The sequence below is a fragment of the Phacochoerus africanus genome, chromosome 3 (assembly GCF_016906955.1).
Source record: "Phacochoerus africanus isolate WHEZ1 chromosome 3, ROS_Pafr_v1, whole genome shotgun sequence".
NCBI classification, from domain to species: domain Eukaryota; kingdom Metazoa; phylum Chordata; class Mammalia; order Artiodactyla; family Suidae; genus Phacochoerus; species Phacochoerus africanus.
Window position 1 is genome coordinate 183,509,391 of NC_062546.1, and position 21,135 is coordinate 183,530,525.

A 21,135-nucleotide genomic window follows, 5' to 3' on the forward strand; every position below is an offset into this window, starting at 1 on the left:
AAAGCTGCTAGCACTGCAAAGAAATGCACATCCCCAGAGACTGACATAATCAGACAAGCCTTCTGTGGATGTGTGAATTCGTGATGCGATATCCCTCAGCTTGCATGTTGTCTGTTTGCCAGAGATTCAGGTTTTGCTGGCACCACAGGGAGCTGTCTTTCTAGTCAATTTCAGCTGTCCAGGGAGATTTGGTCCAGTGCTCGCAGGTGATTGCATTGCATATTCCCTGAAAAGAGACAGAAATTCATTTAGTTCTAGAGCAGAGGCTCACCTTCACCCACAATGACATTATTTTAGAAATTAAAGGTGAAACTAAGATGTCCTACATTGCACAGGACATCTCTGTCAATTTCAGGGAATGTGTTGCCGAGAGACACATTTAAAGAGAGTTCTTAACACACTGTGCTCTCTGGCAGCATTCCTGTTGGAGATGCAATGCTGATATCAGGCAGGTTATTTTTACATTATACATTAAAATCACATCTGGTAACTTAATCTCTGGGAATATGTAAATCCCTCCCTGCTAAGTGACTTTCCAAGTGGCAGCTTTAAAAGAATATAAAAAACAACGCAAATCAAAGAAATCCGCTTGTTTTCACACTCCAAAAGTGTCTTTCCTCTGGTGTTTTCCTCTCCCACCACTGCTCCAAAGCACCAGATGCACAAAGGTGTAAGTGAAGGCCTCCTGGTGGTGATGAAGAATTGGAGGGGATTCGTGGGACAGGCCAAGAAAACTCTCTCTAACATTGTCATGCTCCAGTGGAGGAAAACGCTCCCAGCACTTCTTTGGAGACCACAATGGGAACTTGATCAGATGCCTGATGAATGCCCAGCACACATCTACGCCGAGGTAGCTCACTAAATCCACTACATCCTGGACTCTCTATGCTTGGCACACTCAGCCACCCCCATAGGAGGAAACCCAGCTGTTTCTACACAGGATAACAATCCCAGGGAAGAGAATAGAGAAGAATCAATGACTCCCCTCTGAGGACAACGAGATTTCCCAATGAGCTCTTTTGTTTTGTTTTGTTTTGTTTTGTTTTTACCTTATAGACTTACAAACTTTATTCACTTTAGTAAGGAAAAATTCATTTAAAAATGATAACAGTAATTTTTTTAATTAGAGTATAGCTGATTTACAGTGTTGTGCCAATTTCTCCTGTACGGCATAGTGACCCAATCATACATATATATACATTCTTTTTCTTATACTATCTTCTATCAAGTTATATACTTAGAGACTGAATAGAGTTCCCTGTGCTGTACAGTAAGATTTCATTGCTTATCCATTCTAAACATAATAATTTGTATCTACCAACCCCAAACTTCCCATCCATCCCACTCTCTCTCCCCCACCCCCATTGGCAACTTCAAGTCTGTTCTCTACGTCTGTGAGTTTGTTTCTGTTTTGTATATAGGTTTAATGATAAGGAAATATGTTCTCCATACAATATCCTCCTTGCAGGCTAGTTAACGTTGTAAGCTGTTTTGGAAGCCTATAGAAAAAGAAGAGGTTGAGGGGGAAAAGCCACTGAATACGATGTCTTTCCTTGTAGATTTTTCTCTAAGTTGTGACAGTTTACACCAACAGTTGTTAACACAAGCAAGCAACACTTCAGATTAATGCTTTAGCAGGGGCAGCAAAATCTGACAGAGAATTTGTTAGAAAATGTAAGAAGGCCTGGAATAAATTATTTATTATTTTGTAACCCTGTACAAGTCAGCCACAACAGAATAATAGAGTTTGGCTGTGAAAACAGAAAGAGTGAAAAATTAGGAAACATTTTTTTCCCCACCATATAAATATATGCTTTATATTATGGTTAATATAAAGCATAAATGATATCCTTTCCTATTCTAGGGGAGAAATGTCACAAGGTAAACTCAAGAGCATAAATAGACATGGTATTGAGAATTCCTTGTCCTGGCTGAGGCTTTCTCAGTTGATCTGCCTGCTCTATGTTCCTTCTGGGGGCCAGCAGTGTTTGGCGAAGGCAGGTTGCATTTATTCAGGAAAGAAAATAGCTGTCCAAACGGTGCTTAGATTCTGGAGGGCTGTGAGCAGCCGCTGTGCTTGGGAAGTGACTGGATGAGGTGGGCAGGGATGGGAACAAGGCAAGACCCTATAAACCAGGGCTCTTGAAGGAATGGACCTCAGCTTTGTCCTAGTCTTTGAGCCAGTAGTAAATTTGGCAAAGATATGGATTATTTGATACAAAAGGGAGGTTAAGCATTTGGGTTTCCCATCTGACAGTCAGAATCTGATGGCCCAGGTTGGCTTCCTGGGATGAAACCTCACAGTCATGCCCTGCTCACTGTCACCGAGACACAGACGGTCTACTACCCTGCTGTCCATCTTGAACTTCTACCCAAGGCCTCCCTCTCAGTTCTGATCATCCACCCTACCTAGGAATTCTGGAGAACAGAAGTTTCCCTCCCTCTTTGGCAGGGCCAGCTCTTTCTCTAAGCCAGACATTGCTGTCCTGTTTCAATCAGTGCATTGGCTGTGGCTGGAATACATGGGGAACATCTCCCAGAATACCTGCCTTCTGTGCCTGGCTTCCCCTAGGTAAGCTTCATCAGGTTAATGGGATCCCCTATTACTTACCCATTCTGGATTTAGAAAAAAAGGCCCTCTGATCCACCCCATCTCAGTCAGGGAACTCATCAAAGGAACTGGTCATTTCCAGCTTTCCTCTCCAAGTCCTTACGCAAAGAGAATCCTTCTCCCCCTCCACAGAAAGGGTATCTTTTCATTCCCGACACCCGGGATAGTAATCTTACTGCCATATAAACAGCTTTAGGGAAGCTCTGGTTCAATATTTCCCAAATCCCTCTCTTTGTCTTTTTACTTTTAGGCCTTTTAAGCTTGTATAGCACAGCAAACCAAGATGAGAAAACCAAATGGAAATGCTTTTCAAAGCAAAATGAATGGAACTATTAAAATAAGATAAATGAGGCCACCTTCAACTGCAAAACTTGGCTTCAGAGACTCTTATCTCTGTCTTAACAACTTCTGTCTTCATATCAATACCAAAGCTCAAATCCTAGCCTTAATTATTATACAAACATGGCTACACCTAAGCACAGTAGGTAAAGTCTAGGCTGCCTGTTGGCAATGCAAAGGGATGAAAAATCACTCTAAACTCCTTCTGAGATGACTATGGGGATTTGGGATTGATTAACAACTGCTTTTTCAATTCTACTGCAAACAAGTTTTTGAAAACAGTAAAACTTTTGTCTCTAGAAAATAGACACTTTTGAACGTGCTGAATGTGTACGGAATGTTTTTGAAGATTCACCTCCCCCAGGATTCCCTCAGGACTCTGAACAAGTAACCAGTCTCTGCAACTACCATTTGTTCTATCATCCTTTCTGAGATCTGGTGACAGATGAATAGATGAATAGAGCAATGTGTGCTATTATTACCCAGTCTTTTGGGTTATTAGTGCTACTCACAGCAGGATTTGGCTAGGCTCACTTATCAATTAGTAACATCACAGAATGGTGTGATGGGCCCCAACCTCAGTGATAGGTTCAACTTCTACCATTAACATGACACATTGGTCAAGTCACTCGAGATTTTGCCTGTTCACCGAAAAGATGCAGAAAAAAAAATTCTCCATACTTTGTTACTCTACAAAAACAATGTGACATTAACAATTAATATATTCATATAACTGCCTGAAATAATCTATGCACAAACATGTTCCTTTGCACTTATGTCTGCACCATCTGGAAACATCAAATGATCTGACAGCCCTGTTAGGCCCCAAACCACTCACTTTTTGGCCTGTGCCAAGTCCATTCCTGATTGTTTGAGAGTTGCCTGGTCTGACCACTCCTGTCCCTGTCAGTTGACACCAACTCTGCTTCCCTCTTTCACTTGCTAAGTTTTATCTCTTCCTTATTGTTCCCCAGCTACTCAAATAAACTTATAGAAATAGTCATTTAGACCAGTGCACACAAAAGAATGATAGAGAGATCTTATTCATGCAGATTCCTGGGCCCTACCCTTAGAGTTTCTGATTCAATAGATCTGGGTAGGGGGCCTGAGAACTTGCATTTCTAGCAAGCTCCCAGGGGATGCTGAACCTTGCTAGTCACTTTGAGTAGCACTGATATAAATAAGGGGTTATTTACTACTCGTGAAACTATTGAGGAATTGGGAAGTAATGTGGAGGTTGAGAGGAAATGAGAGAAAAGGGGGATAATTATAAGTGAATAGTACTTGGAGCCAAGAGCTCAACAGCAGTAAGAAAGCAGAAGTAAATAGTCCTACTCCAGGGGTTCATGAAGATAACAGAAGATAACATAACTGATGTTCTGCTGTGGTTTTCCCACTGTGGAAATACAAATTGGCATACAGAACTGAATATGTAATTTGGGAACTACATAGAAGTCTTGACCATTGTTCTGTTTTTTTGTGACTAGTATGATCTTAGAATACTCAAATATGTCACACTGAAATAATTTTCTTTTCTAGACACCAGTTTCTTAAAAAAAAAGAAGTGGACTAGAAAAACTAAAAAGGGATTCAGAAAAACTCAAGATACAGAACAATCACTGCTTCAGAAATACAAGCTTTTAAAGAGTTTAAAACATATTTAGCAAATGTAAAACATTTAGACAAAGACTAAGCAAATATAATCACCATCCTCCATAAGGGAAAAGTAAACACTAATGAGATACGTGGAAATACAGACTCTCACAACAGAAAAATAGAATTTTTTAAAAGAAGCAAATGAAAATTTTAGACCTGAAAACATAAAATCTGAATTAAATAATTCACTGAATAGGCTCAATAGTGTAATCTAAATGATAGAAGAGTTTGCTTACAGGTAAACCTATATATATTACCCAATTTATCCAAATTATCCCAGAACAAAGATAAAAGCTTTAAAAAATAAACATAGTCTTAAGAATCATTGAGAAAATACCTATTACAATTATAATTAGAAAACAGAAAATTATTGGTTCAGAAAAAATATCAAATCAATAATGACTAAAAACTTCTTAAATATGGTGAAAGACATATGTTTACAGATTCAAGAAGCCCAGCAAATCCTAAAATTCAATTTAAATTTAGAGAATATCATGCCCAAACACATCAAATTCAAACTTCTGAAAACCAAAGATAAAGGAAAAATTTGAAAACAGCCAGAGGAGGGAAAAATGACACACTGCATAAGGGGGAAACTATTTGAAGAATGGTTTCTTTCTCATCTAGACACCTTAGAGGCTAGAAAAATGTACAACAAGATTTTAGAGTGTTGAAAGACAAGAACTGTCATTACTGAAAATATGCTCAGAAACGAAAGCAAAGTAAGGCCTTTTTAGATGAAAGTAAACTAAGAATTCATCACCAGCAGAATTTTTTTTTTAAATGCTAAATGAAATTTTTCAGGTTGGAGAGCGGTGATAACAGAAGAAAGCTTGGAAATTCAGGAATGAAATAAAGCATCTTAAATGGTAAATATCTTAGGAAATATACCATTTTTCTGCTCTTCAGTATTTAAACATGTATCACTGTTTAAAGCAAAAATTATAATATTGCTTAGTGGGTTTTTCAACATACGTGGATATAATATATAAGACCTATAACATAAAGGAAGGAGATTTAAAAATGTATAAAGCTGTATAGGTCGCAGATGTGGCTGGATCCTGTGTTGCTGTGGCTGTGGTGTAGGCAGGAGGCTACAGCTCCAAGTCAACACCTAGCCTGGGAACCTCCATATGCCACAGGTGAGCCCTAAAAAGACAAACAAACAAACAAACAAAAAACAAAAAGCTATACGGTTGCAAGGCTTCCACATTTTACGTGAAATGGTAAAATATCCATTCTAAGTAGACTTTAGAAAGTTAGGTATATATACTGTAATTCCTTGAACAACAACAAAAACATACAAAGTGATATAGTCAAAAGGTCAGTTGACATGTTGAAATGTACAAAAAAGTATTCATGTAAGCCAAAAGAAATCCAAGAATGGGAGGAGAGATGAGGAGAAAACAGAGAAGACAAATAGAAGACAGTTGTAGGGTAGACTTAAAATCAGCTATTGTCAGTAAAAACACTAAACAGAAATGATTCAAACACAAGTAAAAAGGCACAGCTTGTCAGATTGGATTAAAATATACATTAGGCTGCCTATCAGAAACTCATTTTAAATATAATGATCCAAATAAGTTAAAAGTAAAAGGAAGAAATAGAATATACAATGTGAATGCTAATTAAAAGAAAGCTGGAGGAATTATATTAATATCAAAGGTGACTATGGAATAAGCAATATATCCAGGGATAAAAAGAAATATTAAATAATGACAAAATGGAAAATTCACCAAGAAGACATAACAGTTCTAAATGTACATGTACTTAACAACATAGCTTCACAATATGTAAAGCAAATATGGCATAAATGCAAGGAGAAATTAAGTATATTCATAATTGTACTTTGAGGCTTCAACATTCTTTGCTCAACAGTCAATACAACAAGTATATATAAAATCAGCAAGTGTACAGAAGACCCAACACCATCTGCCGCTTTGACCTAAATTCCAATTAAAAAGCACTCTATTCAACAAAAGCAAAACACACATTTTTTCACACATAGATCATTTGTTTTAAAATAGATCATATCCCAGGTCCTAAACGTGAACAAATTTAAAATAATTTAAATCATTTAAAGTATGCTCTCTAAACATAAATTACAAATAAAACAGAAATATATATGCAAAACTTCTGAGTGTTTGGAAATTTTGGAAATTAAACCCATGATTCTAAGTAACCCATGGATTAAAATGAAAGTCTCAAAGGAAATTAGGAGATATTTTGAACTGGGTGAAATGGGAAAATATAAAACTAAATTGTTCAAAAGAAAATATGAGACTTTGGCTTAGGCAAAAAGTTCTTAAACATAACCCTAAAAGCAAATCACAGAAAAACTGATGGATTACCTTTACCTTTATTATAATAATCCATGTTGATTGTATATTTAATTCAGGGTTTCTTAACCTCAGCATTATTGACATTTTAGGCAAGAAAACTCTTTGTTAGGAAGGGTTACCCCTTGTATAGCAGATATTTAACAGCAGCCCTAGCTGCCAATAACATGCACCCCCACACTCCCTGTCCAGTTGTGACAACAAAAATGTCTCTAGACATTGTCAATTATCCTTTGCGGACAAAAGAAACCATAGACAAAATGAAAAGACAACCTGTGGAATGGAAGAAAATATCTGCAAACAATATGACTGACAAGGGCTTAATTTCCAAAATATAAGAACAACTCATAAAACTCAATATCAAAAAAGAAATGTGTAGAAGAACTAAATAAACATTTCTCCAAAGACAACATACAGATAGCCAATAGGCACATGAAAAAAGTTCAATATTACATTATTAGATAAATGCAAATCCAGACCACAAGGTATCACCTTACACCAGTCAGAACGGCCATCAACAAAATGTCTCCAAATAATAAATGCCAGAGAGGCTGCAGAGAAAAGGGACCCTTCCTACACTATTCGTGGAAAAGTAAATTGGTGTAGCCACTATGGAGAACAGTATGGCGGCTCCTCAAAAAACTAAAAATAGAGCTACCATATGATACAGCAATTCCACTCTTGGGCATATATCCAGAGAAAACTCTAATTCAAAAATATGCATGCACCCCAATATTCACAGCAGTGCTATTTACAATAGACAAAACATGAATCAACCTAAATGTCCATCTACAGATGAACAAATAAAGATGTATATATAAACAATAGAATACTACTTATCCATAAAAATAAATGAAATAATGCCTTTTGCAGCAACTTGGATACACCCAGAGATTATCATGCTAAGTGAAGAAAGACAGAGAAAGATAAACATCATGTGATATCACCTGTATGTAGAATCTAAAAAAAATATACAAACTCATTTACACAATATAAATAGATTCGTAGGCATAGAAAACAACTTAGTTAACCAAAGTGCAAAGGGGACAAAAGAGGGATAAATTTAGAATTTGAGATTAACAGATACAGACTACAATATAGGTAATAGATGAACAAGGACCTACTGTATAGTGCAGGGAACTATATTCCATATCTTCTTGTAACACCTATAAAGGAAAAGAATCTGAAAGAGAATATATATTTTCAATGTATTCTGAAGCATTGTAAATCAACTATACGTCAATAAAAAATTAAAAATAATAAAATAAAAGCAACTTCCAAGGATAAACTTTAGTAAAAGAAATAGGTAACAAATTGCAGCAAAATGTATTATAGGTACTGATGCATTTGATTTCAATTCACATAGATTTGAACAACTTTCAAATAAAGGTCCATAGAAAAGTACATTGAAATAAAAATAAACTAAAATTTATGTTTTAAAAAAGTCTCTAGACACTGCCTGTTGTCCTTGTGGGGACAAAATAATCCCCCACCTCCAGAGTTGAAAAGCACTGCTGTAATTCATTCATTTTAATTGATTTTTTCTTTCTTTTTTCTTTATAAATGCTACATTTTATATTGTCAAACTTAATTTTTGCAATCTGATGGGTATGAAGTAGCATTTCCTTTGTATTTCCTTGATCTGCATTAAGCTGAGGATATTTTTGTACATTTACTGTCCATTTGGTTTTCTTTTTCTGTGCATTGTTCATGTTCTTTATCTAAGCTTTCTTTTCCTATTAAGTATCAATTTCTTTATACATTCTGGATATTAATTTTTTGTTAATTACATGTATTGCAAATATACTTTTAAAGACTGTGACTTGTTCTATCCTTTGTTTATTAGCATTTTGATGTACAGAAAGTTTAAAACATTTCCCAGAATCAATTTATCAACTTCTTCTTTTACTGTTTGAGCTTGTCATGTCTTGTTTAAAAATTCATTACTTTTCCTAAGGTTATAAAGAGAATTTTCTTAATGTTTTCTTTTGGAAAATTTAGTCTTCTTTCTAAATCTGCAGTTGATTTCTATGTATAATAAAGATTCAGTTTCATTTTGTTCCATATAAACAACTAGCTGTCCTAGCATCATGCATTGAATACTATGTATTTTACCACTAGCTAGCCACCCCCGTCATATTTTTGTATTGTGTTTTATTAGTATATATGTTTTTTCTTGAATAGTACCACCCCATCTTAATTACTGAAACCTTATAATAATTTTTTTATATTAAAACATGCTCTTTTTCAAAACTGGTGTGACTTTCATTGTACCTTTGTTATTTTAAATATATTTTATTTTCTATCTTTTTAAAAAATGGAATCTTTGACATGTTTATTTTATATTGACATGAGGGAGTAGGGATTTCTGTCTTTTCTTTTCTTTCTTTCTTTCTTTTTTTTTGGCCATGCCAGCAGCACGTGGAAGTTCCCTAGCCAGGGATCAAACCCAAGCCACAGCAGCAACCTGAGCCACTGCAGTGACAATGCCAAATCCTTAATCCACTGCACCACAAGGGAATTCCTATTTTATATATATTTTAGAATTGAGTTATCACATACTCTTTACAGAATTTTAATTGAGAGTGCATTGAATTTATAGATTAATTTGGGAAGAAAAGACATCTTTATAATATGGTATGTTCCTTTAAATATTTTTTCTCTCCATCTATTGAGGCCTCTATAATTGCCTTTAAATAAAGTTATGTAAATGTATTTATAAATCTCTAGCCCAAATTTTGTTATATTTTGTTCATATTTGGAAAGGGGTTGTAGCTATATAGATGTCAATTTTTAAAAATGAAATTTTCCTATTTGTCACTAGCAAAGAAGGCAACAGTGGTATTTTGTATCTTGATACTACATACTGCAACCTTGTTGTATGCTGTAATTAATTTAATAATCTTTCAGTAGATCCTCAAAGGTTTTCCATGTATATCATCTATGAATACTAGCAGTTTTATTTCTTCCTTTCCATTACTTAGAACTTGTTCTCTTTGCCTTATTCTGATGACTATGATCTTAAAAAACGTTAAAAGAGAGCATCAACAGCAGGCATCCCTGTCTTATTGCTGAACTGAAAGAAAATATTTCTTATATTTTATTATTAAATGTTATGCTTGTATTAGCATTCTGGAGATACCCTTTATAAACAGGTAAGGAACTTAGCCATATTTCAAGTTAATTGATTAATTCACCCAGGGTAAGAAATAGAATTTTCATTTTCTTTAATACTTCTCTCTCCACAGCCTTGTAAATAGGTTTACTTTTCTCTTAGATACTATCAGCCCCCAGTGCTAACCTCATTTGGAGGCAGAGAAGAGGGCATAGGATTCAATAGAATTGAGATGGGATAACTCAAGGCTGTCTATTGATACCTCTTTTTGGAAAAGAATGATCCAAACTGATAAAGCCTTTACATCCTTTTGTTTACAGAATAGGCTGAGAATAGTTAAATAAATACTAGCATAACACCTTATTTTTTTAAACCTATATTTTAATAACTATGGTTAAAGTGAAAATAAACAGTGCAGAGTTAGCCCCCAATTCTATATTTATGATTCCCAAACTCGATTATACATTCAAATCATTTGGCTTTTGTTGTTGATGTTGTTTTTTTTTTTTTGGAGGGTTTTTGTTGTTGTTAGTTGGTTGGTCAGTTTTTTTACCCATGTCCCCTGTAATTTAGTCATCCTTCCTTAGAGAAGATTTGTTCCCTGATTCCCTGTCATTCTCACTTCCTTTCTCTGCCTTGGTTTATTTTTCTGCTTACCCCTCCCGCCCCAACACACAGATGTTGCATAATAACTTTCATTTATACAATGTCTTGATAATACTACTTCTTCCAAAAAGGTCCCATTTCTAAAATTTCCATTATAAAATTTTTTTTGCTAATAATTGAGCAGAGGGCATTTTTAACATCTACTCTTTTTGCCCAGTGAGGCTCACACTAGGGAATGTGTGTTATTTAGGACAAATCTACCACTAGAAAAACATGTAGCTTCAATATACTTACATCAGAGAGCCATAGCCATAGGACTTCATAGCTGGTAAAGTGGGTGCTCAGCACTACCACACATCCAGCATGGTTACCTCACGGCTACGCTGCAATGCCTTGCTATCAGGCCCCTTTCTCATTCCCATCTCCTTCCTCTCCACTGTCCTGTCCTGCTTGACTTCCATCCAGTGACTCATGTTTTAAGGGAAATCAGAAAAAGCTTATATTTTTAGAAAGGGCTAAAAGCACGTCAAAAGTATTGCCAAAAAATTAATAAATCAAAATAACAGATGGGTTTGGCAAAATGGAAAAAAAAAAAAATAGAGCCCTTGGGTGTCATGCAAAGCTTACAAAATGTCTGAGGTTTTCTTATTCCTCCCTCTTTAAATTTTGGTTTCCTAAAGGATATCTCTTGCTTTTCAGTGTCCTTATGCTTTCCTTTGGCAACTTCCAGATTTCTTTTTCTAGTATATCGGCTGACCTGCAGTTATGACTTCCGCCTCTTCACCGAAACAAGTCAACATTCAGATTCAAACATTGGAAAGGTGTTCAGAAATGGTAAGAATTTGAGACATCAAAAGAAGGAAACTTGAAGCACTGTGAGCCACACCAAGAAAAAGTAGAGCTGAAGAACTGCACTTATATGTTTGCACTTATAAGTTGAGTAAGTTTAAACTCAACTGGAAGACAGAACTAAAACTAAATTGATTTCATGATTTTTTTTCCCCCAGTTCTTACAGTCTTTCTTTTTAATTTTTTTCAGGAGTCAGTCAGCTAAAGATGTGTAGTTTTTCTGAATAGTCAAAAGGACAAGGATTTTCACTTTGGTATATAACTTGTTTTCATTCTGGCATTTAACATCTGTTTTCTGAGTATGAGATAAATGCTCTGGAAAAAAAAATGGCTTTTGATGATGCAAGATTAGATTATTTACCTTTCAGGTCAAAGCTAGGGGAAAAAATTGCTGCTTCATTAAATATATCTCACAGCTTCAAAGAAAGGGATTTTTAAGAGAGGAAAACCAAAGATGGTAAGGAAGTAATGAACATTAAAGTTTAGCTTGATATTTCCCAATGTTTGTTTGAAAAAAAAATTAAGTAAACTTTTTTTAAGCAGATATGGGAAAAAGTGAAAGGAGGTGAATGACCCTAGTTTTAATTCCTAACTTCTCTGACCTTAATAAAGCCCAGTGGGGTCAGGGGACTTTCCCACGGTCATACAGAAAACTCCAGTCTTCATCAACTCAGTTTGCATCTCTTTCTGTTACATTACATGCCAACAATTGTTCTTTAAAATATCATTAGAGTAGATATTATTTCTGTGCTCGCTTATCACAATATGGGCAATTGAACACTTTATCACTAGTAGCAGTTAGGTAATAATCATATGGAAATTTATGAATTCATTTTTATAAAGTATATCAGAAACATTAAATATCTGTAATTATATTTTTGGAAATATGAAAAAAGATAGTTCTACAACATCGTGAATGAAAACTAAGGCCCTATGCATTTTGTGGGCCATAAACAATCAGAAAGATTTTGGAAATGGATGTTTCCAAGAGAAACGACTAGTGATAGCTTTTAAAATATGTTTTTAACATCAATTAAGTACCTTTTAAAATTGGCCAAATAATGCTAAAGTAAATCAAGTGCTTAAACAGTGTGAAGACAGTATCCAAAGTCTAAATAAATGTTCAGTTATTCCATCAGGAGCAAATCATAAAGAAAAGATATAAAGAAAATACCAGATCGGTTAAATGTGTCCTTTATTCATGGTTTACTCCCTGAAACATTGTTCATGATTTTTTTTTCCCCAATTCTTACAGTCTTTCTTTTTAATTTCTTTCTTTTTATGTTTCCCCAAGTTCACACTTCACACAAAATACCCGTTGAAGCAAACAGAAAAATGACACCAGCTCTTGGGCATTCCAATCAGTTTGTACATTAAAATGGTGATTATTGAAAGCACACAAAAGAGTTTGCAATTTGACATCAGGAATAGGGGGCAGACTAGTTTGCAAAGTGATAAGGGAGAGTTGAAGACTTGTAGGGTTAATGAAGTAAGTACGCAATGCTGAAACTCAGGCCAGAAAAAAAGCCAGACAGCACTGGACATGGATGGAGCCAGGGGCGAGGGGAGGCACTTGGAAAAGATGTACAAGGTTATGGTTTCCTGCTAAATTAAAATGACATAGACAGCACCACAGGGCTTGCTTCATTATATTATTGTGAAATTTGGACTCAAATAGAGTGAGGCAAACCCATAAGTTAAAGTGTTTTTAAAGTGGCTTAATAATCACTTTGGAAAAAAAAAAAAAAAGTAACACTCTTTCAGCAGTACGACTGGAACTTTGATCAACAAACACCCAAGGGACACAACCAGTCTTTTGCAAACAAACAGAAGTATCATGGCAGGGGTGGGCTTGGAGTTTCTTGCCCTAGAAAGATGATTTTCTTCCTAAATTGTGAAATCTGGTAGTAGTGTTATGTGATGGAATGCTTTTCAGAGATTCTGTAGGAAATTTGCCCACCTGAAAGGATTGATAAATGTTATAGGAGATAACACAGGGCTATTTGATTTCATTTTAAAAATGAAATATATTAAATTTTTTAGATCTCCCCCATTTTATTTCCTCATTGAAGAATCAGCTGCCCAAAGCACCAAATCCTACCTGGGCATACTGCCAACTGAAGTAGATTTTCGTTCTCAATTTTCATTTTCTGGATTCCTTGATGACCTGATTTCCTGTCATTTCATGCTGCAGAGAGAAGGATGATTGGCTACAAATCAGGGCTCTCTGTGGAGTGGGGATGGGAGATTGAAGAAGAGGAAGAGAAGGAGGGAGGCCACAGATCATCTCACAGTTGGTGGTTTTCTCAGGCTTTCCTTATGCTGCCTGTAAATTTCATCCAGAGATAAGCTCATCCTACATTTGTCATTTGGAGGAGACCATGGATTCTCATATTGGGATAGAAGGTCCAGACCAGGGATTTGGGAACCATTCATTTACCAGTGTCACATGACTTCAAAGGATTCCCCCCAGGGCCGCTTGCTGTGCTGGGATACCAGCTCTTCCTCTGAATTCCTAACCCTTTACTTAAGCAAAAAGTGCTGTTTCTAGAACTTTTCTAACAATTGGTCATGCATTCATCCATATATTCAAAACATAGGGTTTTTTTTTTTCCTAGTACCTGCCATGTGTAAGGCCTTATTCTGGCCCTAGGAATGCAACTTTGAACAAAACACAGTCACTGATTTCATGGTGTTTACATTTCAAGGGAGAACTGTTCATTTTTAAAATCGAAGGACCTTTCATAAAATTGTAGCATAGTAAGTGAAAGTGCTCTGGTCAAGGCTGGGACCACAGCCCACCATGAGCTTCATACCAGGTGAGGAATTAATGCTTATTAAGCACTTAATGTGTGCCAGGCCTTGAGGAAGCTACTGTACATTCACTTATTTATTGGGTGGGAAACTGAGATGGATGCTTTCTAGAGTACCCATTAAAATCTAGATTATTTGGTGGGTTACTTTATGGTAGAAGTCTTGCTTTTTTTTTTTTTTTTTTGCCTAGAGTTTAAGATGTGGTAAAAAGTATATATCTATATTCTAGAAGTCTCCTGAAATGACTTGCATTTGGGGGATGAGAGAGTCTAATAAGTTATGTCATATACTGTGGAAAGATCTACCCAGGTTCAAATCCTAGTTGCTCCATAACTTTTCTGAGCCTCCTTAGTAAGTTGGGGTTAACTTATTTCTCTTAGTATTATTGTGAAGATTAACTTTACTTAACAAATATTTATGGTGTGCTTATTGTGTACTGAATACTGTCCTTGCAACTGAGGATGTAGTAATTGACACAGAGTCACTGCCCCCATGATGTGATTTGGGTCCTAGTGTCTCTCCTTTGTCTTTTTTTTTTTTTTTGGAGGAGGAGGTCATTTGGTCACTTGTTGATAGAAGACAGGATCCAGTTTTGTGTGAAACCCACTGGCTGTCTCCAGGTAAACCTTGACAGTGTCAGACAGGTGGAGCCAGCTCTGAGCCAGATCTGGGGCCTATCAGGGGATGTTTGGAATCCAGCCAAACCTGTTCCCTGGAGTGAGAGTCATTGGGAAGGGCTTCCCAACCTGGGCTGAAAGGCCAAAACATTACCTTATGTTCAAAGTGTTCCCTGATAAAATCTATTTGTAAATGTATTTGCAGATCTTTAACAACGTGCCTTGTTAAAAAGCTTTACATATTTAAAAATCAATAAACTCTTCTTTACCTCCCTCCATTTTTCTCTTTCTCAGCATGATGACAATACTGTTCCAACCCAACCACTATGTACACTATGCAGAGTTCAATACCATCTTTATTTTTATTTATTTATTTATTTATTTATTTATTTATTTATTTTTGTCTTTTTGCCATTTCTAGGGCTGCTCCTGCGGCATATGGAAGTTCCCAGGCTAGGGGTCTAATCGGAGCTGTAGCCGCCAGCCTACACCAGAGCCACAGCAACTCCGAATCCGAGCCGCGTCTGCAACCTACACCACAGCTCACGACAACGCCGGATCCTTAACCCACTGAGCAAGGGCAGGGACCGAACCCGCAACCTCATGGTTCCTAGTCGGATTCGTTAACCACTGCACCACGACGGGAACGCCCAATACCATCTTTATTTTTAAGAAAATCTTAAGCACAAGAAAAATGTTCATTCCTGGAGTGAGTTAAACCTTTTTTTTTTTTTTTTTCAATAAGCTAGGGCATATATAAATCTTGAAAAAATGTTGATGAATAAAACACAAGTATAGTTCAATTTTATTTTTATGTGATTAGAGGCACTTACCCATACAGGAGTCCATGAAACATACAGAAAGGATGACAATAAGAATAGCGCAATAAGAATAGAATAAGGAGTTCCCTTGCAGCATGGTGGGTTAAGGATCTGGTGTTGTCACTGCTGTGGCTGGGGTTGCCGCTGTGGCCCCAGTTTGATCCCTGGCCCAGGAATTTCCACATGCCAAGGACACAGCCCCCCCCCCCAAAAAAAAGAAAAAGAAAAAGAAAAAAGAATGGTGCAGTTTATACAGGTCAATGGCTCCTAAAATTAATGAATGCTAGATACGTTCCAGATATCTAGCGTTTGGTTTGGGTTTTTTTTGTTTTGTTTTGTTTTGTTTAATCTGCCAAGTTCTTTCTTTAACACTCTATAACCTCCGTGCCAGTGGAGTTTACTGCTCTGGAGTAAAGATTTGTTGAATTCTCTGCAATTGTTTAATATGCCTAGAAACGTAAACATGTTAAAAATTAAGTTAAAGGAGAAAAGAGGAGAGAGGGTGAGAGAGCTGACCTGAGATCCCTTATAATCCTCCCTGAAGTTAATCTGTGGACAATCAGCTCTCTGAAAGGCGATTACATTGAATCTCCCTCCTAGTGCCAAGGATAGGTCTTTACTGCCATTTCTAAGAGAACCTGGAGGTGCTGTGGACAGCACTGGAAAAGGAAATCAATGTGGATGATCTCATTTTGCTGTGAAACAATTAATTTTGGTACAGTGAGGTTAAACAGCTGCAGATAGATTTAACACGACAATTTGGGGTAAGAGAGTACATCAGTGATTTTGAGGTGGAAGTTGTGTTTTGTTTTCTTTGCTTTATTTTTATTTTATTTTAATTTTAACATGACTGAGGGAAAAGGAATCAGCTGTATTTTTTATTTGTTCAAGTTTCAAAGTGCTATGGCAAGAAAAAGTGTCTTTGTTTTTTTCCACAGAAATAAATCAAAGGGAATCAGAGACATGTGAGTTGACTTTTTAAAGGGAAACAGACAAGAATCTGGTGTCAAATGTTTTTGTCCAGAATTCCATATTGATGATAAGTGGAGCTGCTTTCTAGAATTCCTGTGAAGTAATTATGACCAGATTTGTTTTTGTGGTATTCACATCCCATCCCATTTCCCCACCACTCACACACCCTTCCAACCTCTCCATCTCATGGAGGTCGTTTCTTTTTTTTTTTTTTGCCCAAGAATAACCACATATATGAAAACAATGCATTCAGCTCAGGAACATCAGAAGAGTCAAAACAGTCATTCTGAAAACCAGGTCCTGTATCATTTTGCTTCACCACTTAATGAAGGGTAGTTTTCTTATGTTGAGTTCTTGGAGGAGCTATGTTCTTAGACACTGAGCCAAAAACAATGAATTTGCCTTTCCTTCTATGGGAACTGGCCCTGCAATCTGAGCTGCTCAAACAAACTCTGAGCTATAATCCCATCGGCCTCTTAGAGAGAGATGGTGGAAACCAGGAATTGTTCTTCCAACTTGAGGATTTTTTTTTATTTTCTCTCATGGGTCTTAAAGTTAATAAGAGCAGTATGAAAACACATTGTGGGTTCAGTGTAGTAATCAAAACTACTATATTTAACAATAGAAAAGAACTCCTCATTCATAATCATTTCCATTTTCTTGCTGAAAATTTCAGGGTTTGAGAAAAAATGTTTGCATTAATTTTTCTGTAGTCTAACATATCCTTCCCTGAACAAGTATAACTATTCTATATCACTAAGTCAACAGTAATCAGAAAAATCATATGTTCAAGATAAACACCAGACTATGTAATTTTGGAGATTTTCACAAATAACAATGGTTAAAAAGACAATTTTGTCCTTTTAAGGCAACGAATTTCAGAATAAGAGGTGGCAATTCAGTTAAGCACCACTCTTTAGAACCCCCACCCACTCCCCACCCCGCCCATGTGTCCCTCCTACCCTCGTTAAGGTTGAAGTCTTGCATGACTAACCAAAAAGAACAGCATAGCGTAATAGCTAAAAATGGGGGCTTCCTAAGTTTACAGTTTTTCCTAGGCTACAATTCTAATTTTTTATAATGATTTTTTTTCCATTTTAGCTGATGTATAGTGTTCTGTCAGTTTTCTACTGCACAGCAAGGTGACTCAGTCATGTATACATGTATACATTCTTTTTTCTCACATTATCATGCTCCATCACAAGACATAGTTCCCAGTGCTATACAGCAGGATCTCATTGCTTATCCAATCCAAAGGCAATAGTTTGCATCTATTAACCCCAAATTCCCAGTCCCTCCCTGTCCCTCCCCCTCCCTCTTGGCAACCACAAGTCTGTTCTCCATGTCCACAGTTTTCTTTCCTGTGGAAAGGTTCATTTGTGCCATATATTAGGTTCCAGGTATAAGTGAAATCATATGGTATTTGTCTTTCTCTTTCTGACTTACTTCACTTGGTATGAGAGTCTCTAGTTCCATCCATGTTGCTGAAAAATGGCATTTTTTTCTTTTTAATGGCTGAGTAGTATTTCATTGTGTATATATACCACATTGTCTTAATCCAATCATCTGTCAATGGACATTTAAGTTGTTTCTATCCTAGGCTACAATTCTTAATACTCAAGTGCTCCTGGGCAAGTTACTTCTCTTCTTGTTTTCTCACTTGTACAATGGAACAAATTGTCTGTCACTTGTACAATGGAACAAATTATCATGAGAATAAGCATGTAGAACAACACCTGCAACAATGGCAAAGGCTCAATCAATGTTAGCTGTGATGATTACTTAAACTTCCCAATTCACTTTGTATCCTCTATGCCTAAAATGAAAATTCAAGGGTACTTTAAGAAATTTCTGGATGCAGACTATTGCCTTTTGAATGGATTAGCAATGAGATGCTGCTGTGTAGCACTGGGAACTATGTCTGGTCACTTATGATGGAGCATGATAATTTGAGAAAAAAGAATGTATATGTGTATGTGTAACTGGGTCACCGTGCTGTACAGTAGAAAGTTGACAGAACACTGTAAACCAGCTATAATGGAAAAAAATAAAAATCCCTGTATAGAAAAAAAAGAAATCTCTGAAAGAGCCTTTCTTAACCTCAGTTCAGTTGGCATTTGGGACTGAATAATTCTTTGCTGTGGGAGGCTTGTTCTGCGCATTGAAGTGATATTTAACAACATTCCTGGCCTCTACCCACTATCGCTAGATATTGTCAAAGATCCCTTGGTAGGGGAGCGTACAGTGGTATAACTATTACCCCTGATGAGAACCAGCACTCTAGAATACTTAATAATACTCAACAATATACAGTGCACGTCTTGAGATAATTCTCTATCAATGGAATTGTCTGAAATATTGTCAAAAGATTCAAACCACATCTATTTCTTTTTCAGAATCTAATTTTGAATAGAATAATTTAGTTACAATTCGAAAAAAGCTGAAACAAGGAAATAAAAAAGGAAGACAGGAAAGAAGCTCCTTTATTATACAAAAACAATTCCATACTATTTAATTCCTCTCACCTTATAGGCTGCAATACTGTCAGTTTCTTTAGCTGAAGCACATACCTGGAACCTGGTTGACTTTTCTAGAAAACTTTCTTTAAGATTAAAGAAAATTCTTTAAGATTAAGGAAAATTCCATGAAATGGTTAAAGACCTGGGATGTTTCATTATGTATAAGATATAGGTTAAATTAAAGATCAAACACTCCTTTCAATGCTCACTTCAAAAATGAGGTTTTTTTTTTTTTTTGGAGGGAAGAAAGAAAAAAAGGAACTGGAAAATATGTTTATTCTTTTCAGGAAAATTGATTTTAGTATTTATTTCCATCCAGCTCTTTGTTAGATGGGAACTTCGTTATTGCATTACTCATCCCTTTTTGTTCCTTTGACAAAAATCACATTTCCTTCTGGTCACAACAAAATAATTTAAAACAACCTCATTAAAGCTCAGATTGGTGACAATCAAGCTAATTTAGCAGTTTGGCTTTTGAAGCCTGAAGAGGAGGAAAAGTTCGTATTTAATTCTAACCAGCAAAATGCAATTCTGGTCCCCAAATAGAACCAATAAGTCCTTGGGGCAAATATAAAATGCATATGTGAACATAAAATAAATAAAATGGACCAGCCCAAATTCAGTGCTGCATTTAAGAAACGGGGAGTTCCTACTGCCTCTCAGTGGGTTAAGAATCTGACTAGTATCAGTGAGGATGAGGGTTCTATCCCTGGCTTTGCTCAGTGGGTTAAGGATCTGGCATATCCATGAGCTGTGGTGTAGGTCAGAGATGTGGCATCATCATGGCTGTGGCATAGGCCAGCAGCTGCAGCTCCAGTTCAGCCCCTAACCTGGGAACTTCCAGGGTGCAGCTGTAAAAAGAAAAGAAAACAAAAGAAAAAGAAACATTGGCCTAACATCCAAGAATAACTACAAAGAGTGTGAATGTTCTCTGGAAATTATGTTCACGATGCACTACAGAATCTCTTTACAATCGGTTTTATCCGTTTGCCCACTAGCATTGCTCCCCACATGCTGCAATGGCCCCCAAAATTTCTCTCCTCTCTCTGAAGCTTCCCTAGAACTTTGCCTTTAAATCAGTCCATATACCTTCTTTGATTTCACTCATCCCTTCCAGCTTATAAATGTGTTTATTTTCTTCACACAGTAATTCCCTGTGCTTTCAATGTCTCCAGCTATAAATTCCTATTCTCGGGAGGCCATCAAGTAGGGAAAGACAGGTAGTTCTCGTTATGGCTCACTGGGTTAAAAATTCGACCACTATCTATGAAAAACGCAGGTTCAATATCTGGCCTTGCTTAGTGGGTTAAGGATCCAGCATTGCCGTGAGCTGCAGGCTAGTTTGCAGACGTGGCTCAGATCTGGCATTGCTATGGCTGTCGTTATAGCCCAGCATATGTTGCCCCGATTTGACTGCAACCCTGCAAACTTCCATATGCCACAGGTAAAGCCTAAAAAGAAAAAAAAGTAGGAAAAGATGGAATTTCTACTATTTAGTACAAAGGGCAGAAGCTATGAATACTCATAAAAGGAAATGTGATAAACATGTATTACCCATTCCTGTCACAAATAAAAGTAAGGGAATTATCTGCTTATAGAATAATGAAACATGGAGCTAGTCCTAGAGAATCTTCATACTAGATCTATGAAACTTTTACCAAAAATGAAGATAATTTGTATGGACTTCAAGGTAAATGGCTTGGCTAAAGTGTGTTCCATCCATCCTTTTCTGGCTGCATCAGAGGAAGTAAGATGAAGGTAAGAATCAACGCCACTGACTCTTTCATTTATAGCTCTGCCTTCTATTTGCTTTGAAAGCATCAGAAAGAGGCCAAACTCACTTTGATGTTATCGTTAGAGTGGCGTTCCACAGTCAC